Raw genomic sequence first — 8683 nt, forward strand, 5'->3', positions numbered from 1 at the left:
TATCCAATACTTGCACATTAGAAGAATTAAAAAAAGGAATTACTGAATCCTTTCTATAGGATGTTGATGGAAAGTCTGCCTCATGTTTTCATGAAGAAAACGAGTAGAATGGATTTTGAAAACCCTTACACCTCACTAGCAACAAAGGGAGACTGCTTGTGGACTATATTTCAGGTAGTCGGTCTTTGTTTCTAGTGAGTTGTTTCAGAGGGGTTAGGGTTTGCAAAATATTTTCTAATACTTTCTGAAAAAACAAACAAACCAAAAACCAGAGGCAGAAGAGGGATACTGGTCATCAACACCCTCTAGAAAAGATCCAAGAAATAATTTGTTTAAAATAATTCTCCAAAATATATATCTTTGGTCTCTTTAAATTGGGGGCTAATGGGAAACTGATTGTTTGCATTTCTGGTTTTCTTTCACTATTATGCTTTTGTATCAGCTTCATTTCTTTATATCATATGCTTCTGGAATGTAATGCTGCTGAAATGTTGACTTACATACACTAAAAAAAAAAAATTATCACAGCAGGAACAAAGATAGATTTTTGAAATGAACTCTGTGTTCCCTCAAGGCTTGAATAACGACATTGATTGGAATTTGTGCATTTGATGCATGTTTTAGCTGGCGCTTTCCGTGTCAACATTTGCACTAAACTTTCACAGCTTGACCAAAACAGCTGACGCACGTTGACGTCGGAAATGACATCATTTCGGGTGCACGCCAGTCTCTTTAAGAACCGTGCCATTTTGGCATGAAAACTAAAACATGATCCCAGCTTAAGTGAATGCCAGTAAGGATATTTATTACAATGTGGGTGAGATGATTTTATGGAGAACATGTTGTTGGTAATCTTTCTCCTATATTTGCTTTCAGTTTAATGAGCTACACACAATGAACGTTATCAAGCATAAGAGTTGCCTCTGATGCAGAAGAAATTTGGAACATAGCGTTATGTTGGGTTCCTGCTAAGCACTGCTCTAAGGATAATCAAGAGAAATGTTACAAGAGGGAAGTAATTTCTTCCAATTTTTTTTTGCTTTGTTTTTGATATTTTATGTGCAAAGGAAAATGATATAAAAATATGCTCTAGCTGCCATGTTTTAAGACCTAAGATTATGAATGACCCATGGAAGCTGACTGACAAATATAGGTCTACATGCTGCCGGGCGTTATGATGGTCTTTTTAAACTTACGCTTGTACCTATGTTTACATTCTTAAAGTTAAATGATTACATGAATGCCATTTTGCTGATTGACTCACCCACAAGCCAAGCCACAGGTGGTCCAGAATGCAGCTTCTAGAATGATATCAGGAGGTTATAAAAGGTCTTCTATTTCCTCTATTTTGGCCACCTTATATTGGCTCCCTATTTGGTCCCACTTACAATTTAAGATCCTTATTTTGGTATTTTGTGCCAGATAAGTCTGAAAAGCATATTGCTTGTTCATTTAAGTAGTGCTTCTCAGACTTACCTGGCTAAGAGGGTCATTCTTTATTCTGCGATGGGCCGTTATCGCATGCATTATAGGGCCTTATCGCACATGATAATGGCCACATCGCGGTGATGCCATGCTAATTAGGGGAAGGGGAGGAGTGTGGGTAGAATTTGAGCAGGGTTATAGCCCTCCAGCGCTGTCGGCGATACTGTTTCCACAATATCGCCAGCAGCACCACAGGAAATAACGCCACCTTTTCCCATGGCACTATGGGGATGATAGTGTGCAGCGCTGCCACACCATGGCAGGTGAAACTGTCACGATGTGGCTGGCTACCCACTATTTCTCCACCCCTTTTTTTTTCACAACTCATCATTCTACTGTAAATATAGCAGAATGATGAATCTAGGGGTAAGTAAGTTAGCCAGATAGGTCTTAAAAAACTGCTACGTAGATGGATACATCTTAAAATACTACTTACAAGGATATGTCACATAGCCGGATAAGTAAAAAACAAAATACTTTAGTGATTGCTGACTTAATCAGCTATCTGACTTAGCTGGATAAAAAGCATTTTAAGCGTTATCCATCTAAGTAACACTTTTTCCCAGGTTTGTTCAGCTACCTTGTTCAGCTGGGTAATCTGAAAAGCACTACTTGGACAGATAAGTAGCACTTCTCAGGCTAAGTAGTGCCTTACTGTTACTTAGATGAATAAATCGGATCTTGTCCAGGAATGTGCCACTACTTAGCTGGATAAGTTTGAACTTGTCCGTCTAAGTAACGGCAAAGGGCAGTATTTAACTGGATAATAGAGGGCAAATGATATACATACATATCTTCACATCCAGTTTTAAAGGGATACGTGAGAAGATTTTACCCTGCGTTATTTAGATGCATTTCAATAGAAAAACAAGGCAAAAACACCCTCGTGTATCAAAACGCTAAACACTTCACCAACGAGGAAAAGAATTAATTAATTATAAAACTCAAAATTATGGGAGATCAGTATCAGAGAAATTGTGCTCTTTGTAGAATAATCCATGGGCTCTTGCCCGCAATGGGCTTCAACCAGTATCGTATACAAGAGCACCCAATTCACGTCATATACTTATTCCCATTTTCACCTCAACTATCCAAAATCTTTTATTTTGCTTAGCACTTGTAATCACTACCCCTAAAAATTTTTCAAAACCTTTCTAATTTACTAAGATCTATCTGAAACAACTATCTTATCATACATACATTTTCTTTCCTTATTCATTTTTCATACGACACTTGTCTGATATCGCACAAAATTTCTTTTTCTCCTACTCCACAAGAATGGTGCTCAAACCCCAGTCCCACAAAAATCCTGACATTGACAGTGGTTTTGTAGTGACCAAAAAAACAGGAGAAATGGATCGGTGTGTATCGAAGAGACTTTATTCTGACATAATGCAAGCCCGAGTTTCGCTCTTTGTGGAGAGCTGCCTCGGGCTATGTATATATGCGAAACAGCTGTATGTGGGTATTAGTCCCACTCTGCCTATGAAGGTGTATGGACAGGGTATTGGCAGTACAAATGATCTATTTGATTACAGATAGATCAGTATTACTCCATCATATGTGGTTCGGTTCATAGTGAATATTTTGTCTGATAGAAAGAGTATGTCAGTAAATATTCTGTCCACCGAGCAACTCAAAGGGACAGCTGGAGCATGGATTCGCTATAAACTGAACCACATATGATAGAGTAATACTGATCTATCTGTAATCAAATAGATCATTTGTACTGCCAATACCCTGTCCTATACCTTCATAGGCAGAGTGGGAGTAACACCTACATACAGCTGTTTCGCATATATACATAGCCCCTGAGGCAGCTCTCCAATAAGGCGCGAAACTCAGGCTTGCATTATGTCAGAATAAAGTCTCTTTGATACACACCAATTCATTTCTCCTGTGTTTTGGTTGCTACATAGCCAACTTGGATCGGATTCCGGTCTATTGACAATGGTTTGCCATTACATGCCTTCTTCAAGGGAACAAAAGTTTCTCCTCCATTATGACCTCCAGGTTTCTTCTCAGGATCACAAAAAATGGCATTTGGATAGTTGAGATGAAAATGGGAATAAGTACATGATGTGAATTGGGTGCTCTTCTTTATGATACTTGTTGAAGCCCTTTGTGGGCAAGAGCCTGTGGATTATTCTACAAAGAACACAATTTTTCTGATACTGATTTTCCATAGTTTTGAGTTTTATAATTAATTCTGTTCCTCATTGGTGAAATATTTAGCATTATTTAGATGCATGCCATTTACCCTCCTACTCCTGTAAGTTGGTTTTTGCACGTATAAGTCAGGGGATTTTCTGACATGCGCGTGGTTATGACATAACAAGTTTTACTAATTAGTCTACCATTTCACAATGTACAGCTTATGAAGACCTTTCTGTTTCTTCAGCCTGTCCTGCCATTTCAGCTAGTCATCATTTTTCACTTTTAAGATGTTTTTGATCGCTTACTCCTGACGTTGAGTAGTACATGAACGCAATCTGCTTTGAAGTGTCTGAAAGGTGGTGTGACAAAATATATATTCAGGAACTTCGCAACACCTCAAGAATAGGGAATTCTGGCTAGAGGAATTCTCCTCTGGCTGGGGATATAATGGAGGCTGAGGGGAGAGAGCAAAAAGAGAGCCAGGATTCCAGGAATGTGAGAAAGAAGGGATAGGCAGCCCCTTAGGAATAGTCAACCTGTTTGCGTTATCGAGTAAAATGGGAGAAAGTAGTTCTTTTGCATAGCTGACTGAATTTGTGTTGTGCAAACTATAAAGGCTTGAGGTTTTTTTGCACTGTATAAAAATAAAACCCTTAAAAGAAGAAAAGGCCTTGACCGCTCATTTCAATGCCACAGGCAGAATCTAAATGAAATAAATAAATATGCGAGTAAGGTGCCATATTTACATACATAAATTGCTTATAAAACAGCAACTTACTTTTGTACATGTTGGCCCCTCCCTAGAACGCCCCTCGCCTGCCTCTTTTTTACATGTGTAAATATACTGGCAATTATGTTGAGTTACATGTGGGAGGCGTGAGAGAGGACCACTACCGCTATATTATTTTAATGGAAGGGGGGGCTGGGGATGGGGGGATTAATCCATATGGACAGGGTTGGGCAAGGGGAGGGGTCATGGTCGTGTGCCAAATTTATTCTTCTTTCTTACTATTTTGCGGGGTTTCCGTGACCTGGGGTGGGGAAGAGGGTCTAGTAAGGCCTTTGGTGACTCTTTTTTACTTCTCGGGGAGGGGGGTATGTTATTTGGGCCACAGGGCCCTTTAAGGTGATGGTAGCCTGTGCGTTTGGGAGGGTCACCATCACACTTTGTAGATGCCTCTGCCACACTGTTTTGTCTCTCAGACTTTTACCACAAGACAAAACAATGCAGTGATACTGTCACAATATTTTGTCAGGGAGGGGGTAAAATATTGTTGGAATGCCTGCAATAATATTTGGACCATTCAGCAATAAAATATAGCAGCGATAGCTAGATAACTTATCTGGCTAACTTAACTCCTCCCAGAAGTGTCCCCAAAACATCCCTTCATGATCCAACTACATTTTAGCCAGATAATGAGATATCTGGCTGAAGGTTAGCTGGCTAAGTGCCCAAAATATTCAAAACTCCGCAATTAGCTGGATAACTTGTGAGTCATCTGGATACATAACTCCAAATATGGACCTCCTTTCAGTTGTGGATAAAACTGCTACTGGCAAATTTTCAAAGGGATTTACCTGGGTGAATAAGTGTTTACCCTGGAAGATTTCCTTGGTCAAAAAATCTCTTCCTTATAGTGACTAAAAGTGCATATGGGATTTCACACAAGCGTATTATAAGCAGGAATAAGAAGAGGCATTCCTGGGGCTGATTTAAAGTCAGGAGAGGCCAATAGCAAGCAAACATTTTATTTTTCTCTCAAAACTACTGCTCTGATTGGTTATAGGGTATACATATGCTAAGGTGAATATGTACCTTGCAACAACGTAATCTCTTCAAAATAGCCCCCTAAAGCAGTGATGGAGAAAACTCCTAGTAAAACAAGAAGTTGCATGGCAAATAAAAAGATCATGTTTTATTATATACAGACATTCGATCTCAATTGAGATATCACACCGGTTTACATTCAGGTACTGTAGGTATTTCTCTATCCCCAGAGGGCTTACAATCTGTTTGTACCTGAGGCAATGGAGGATAAAGTGACTTGCCCAAGGTCACAAAGGACTTGAACCCTGGTCTCCTGGCTCATAGTCCACTGCTCTGTGTGTGTGACTGTGTGTGTGTGTGTGTGTATGTGACTGTGTGTGTGTGTGTGTGTGTGTGTGTGTGTCTATGGATGTGTGTGAGCTGTGAGTTCTGGGAGGGTGAATGGGACTGGGTGAGGGTATGGATGGCTGGGAAGGGTGTGGGCCAATAGAGTGGGATGATATGTATGGGCAGAGTGTGTGTGGGGAATATGTGTATGTGTGAGGGGTGTGTGGTTGAAGGGGGAGTGGGGTGTGTTTAGGGTCAGGGTATGTGTATGAGGTATGTATAGAAGGCATATGTGTATGAGTGGATGGGTGTGTATGTGGTTGTAAGTGGGATTGGTGAGGGGGCATGGGGTTCAGTGGGGAAGTGAGAGCATGGGGTGTGGTTGGTGAGTGTATGTATGAGGAGATGTGATGTGGTGTATGGTGTGTGTGTGTTGGGTGAGTGGAGTGTGTGGGAGAGTTTGGGTAAAATATATGTGTGGCAGGGTGGGTAGTGGGGTATTTGTGTGGGAGTCTGTAAAGTCGAATTGGGATGGTGTGTCTATACAGGGATATGTAGGGGAAAGATGTGAGGTGGGCTAGATGGGTGTGAAGGAATATACATAGATTGGGGTGTATACATGGGTGTAGTTGAGGGCTGTGGGTGAAAGGGTATGGGGTTTGATTGGGGAAGTGAGAGTATTGAGGGAGTATGGAGTGTGAGTGTCAGGTGAGAGAGGAGGTGGAGATGCAGGGTGTTGTGAGTTTGAGTGGGATCTGTGTGTGTGGAGGGGTGGATGGGGGGGTTAGTAAGTGTGTATATGTGTGTGAGTATAGAAGCAACATTGGCCTTGGAGGATGTACTGGATTCCGCTGGCTGTAGCTCCTCTTCCTGGGGGCACTCTCCTCCCAGCTCCGCCTCTTCTTTACCTGGACTGCTATTGCAGCAGTCTTTTCCCCCACCCGCACTTATGTTCTCTCTTGGTCTGCCCGTCCGCCGCTACTCCTCATCTGTGATGTCAGCATCACAGATGGAGGGGACAGATGGGTAAAGTCTAAACATAAACACATAAAGTGCACTAAAATGGTTTATTGCTAATTATTTAAAAAATAAAAAGGGCAGATATTTTTCACACACACCAGTGCTAGAGTTTAACAGTGTTGAAATTTCAAGTCTTGCTAATCTTTTCTTCACTCATCATTTTGGATATCTGAATTATATTTTGTTAATTGCCTAGCAGCTTCCCAGTGCAACAAAAAATACTTAATAGGCAGTCATTTTGCTGAGCTATATTACATTTTAATGGTTTTATTTATTTAATAATTCAAGCATACATTTCATGAATTTTTGAGGGATCTTTTCAATTAAAAGTTATCGCTACAGTTAAATAAAATAGAGCTCTGTTTATGCCAATAGATGAGCTTGTGTGATGCTACTTCAAAATACTGGGTTATGCGTATCCCATAGTTATGTAGGAAAGTGGGTTTCTCAGGGTAACCATAAAGAAGGTTTCAAAAAGGATAATTTGATGAAAGCAGAAAATAATAATACATTCATCTGTGATTACATGTGACTAATAATCCATATTCTTCGAACAACAGAGACCTTCAAAATAACAAAAGAACCTTCACCTCTCTGAACTCAAGGGAAAGAGCCACAGGAAAGACCATTACCGTGATTTATGAAGGATTTTGTCACAAACAATGGGCAATTAGAAGAAGGTAGGACTCAGTAGACATTTGGAGATCAATCAGCAGCAGCACGTCAAACAGATAATTTTATTTGGCTAAAGTTAGCCATATAAATTGTCAGAGATATTCAGCAGAGTGCTGCCAGTTAGACACTCTGCCAAATATAGCTGGATAAAGTCCTAGTTAGCCAGATAATCTTCTCCAGCTAACTTTACTATTGCTCTCCAGCATAACCAGCCTTAGCTGAATTCTGTGGGAACATTGAGAGGAGAAGATCATCTTGCTGGTGCCTGAAGAAGATCGGTAAGAATTGCTTTGGGAAATCTTGTCTTAAAATGTTTGGGGAGAGGTGAAATAGAGGGGTATATTCTTTAGTGTGTGTATGTGTATCTGAAATAAAAAGCCAGAAGAGGAGGTAGAGTTTGTGTGTGTCTGAGATCAAAAGTAAGCCAGAGGGGGAGGTAATAGAGGTTGCATGTATCTGATATATAAAACAAGCCATCAGATGCCCCTTAGGGATCTCCTCTGGCTTCCCCGTCAGTCATGGTTTCCATTAACACACATACCCCTCCCGGTTAAAACTACACTTGGGATTTGGGAAGCATGGAAGAATTCCTTGGTGGGAGACCGAAAATACTTTTATAGCTCCAGTCTACTGGCCACCGCTCTACCAGGGGACAATTGACTTCTTTTCGCTCCTGGGCAACGAAAGGAATCCATGCTCTGGGCCAACTTTGGTCCCAGGGAACAATGATCACATTCCCCAAGCTACAGGAGCAATACCAGCTGCCTCCTGTAGATGTATTTGCTTATCTTCAAGTTCGCCACTTTTTTCAGACAGAGAAGGTTGTTCCTGAACTGGAAAGAGGTAAATCACAGTTAGAACATTGGTGCGACAGCGCAGACTCCTTGAAGAACGTGATCTCCCGGATCTACAACTTCCTTAATAAAGATCCCACTATTAAATTGACATATATGAAGGCTTGAGAAAATGATATCGGACGACCATTCCCTATGGAACTCTGGGATGAGATCTATGTGGCTACTAAATGGGGATCCCAATACATGCCATTAGCGGAAAATTGCTATAAGCTTTTATTTAGATGGTATTATTCACCAGACAGATTACACAAGTTTGCAGCCTCCAACAACCCCCAGTGCTGGAAGGGGTGTGGACAGATAGGCATATTTTACCACATGTGGTGGATGTGTCCCAAAGTTGCTTCTTACTGGACACTTATTACTGAAATCTTACATCAAATTCTGGGTTTACAGA

At 40.8% G+C, this 8683-nt stretch overlaps 1 long non-coding RNA gene across 1 annotated transcript; it reads left to right on the forward strand.

The window, feature by feature from the left end:
* The first annotated feature begins 7310 nt into the window (after positions 1–7310).
* On the forward strand, positions 7311–8360 carry LOC115096082. The gene is made up of 3 exons (XR_003857951.1): positions 7311–7437; positions 7636–7710; positions 8245–8360. It is a non-coding gene; the product is annotated as an uncharacterized LOC115096082 (long non-coding RNA).
* The last annotated feature ends 323 nt before the right edge of the window (positions 8361–8683 follow it).

This window comes from Rhinatrema bivittatum, chromosome 7 (assembly GCF_901001135.1).
Source record: "Rhinatrema bivittatum chromosome 7, aRhiBiv1.1, whole genome shotgun sequence".
Taxonomy (NCBI): Eukaryota; Metazoa; Chordata; class Amphibia; order Gymnophiona; family Rhinatrematidae; genus Rhinatrema; species Rhinatrema bivittatum.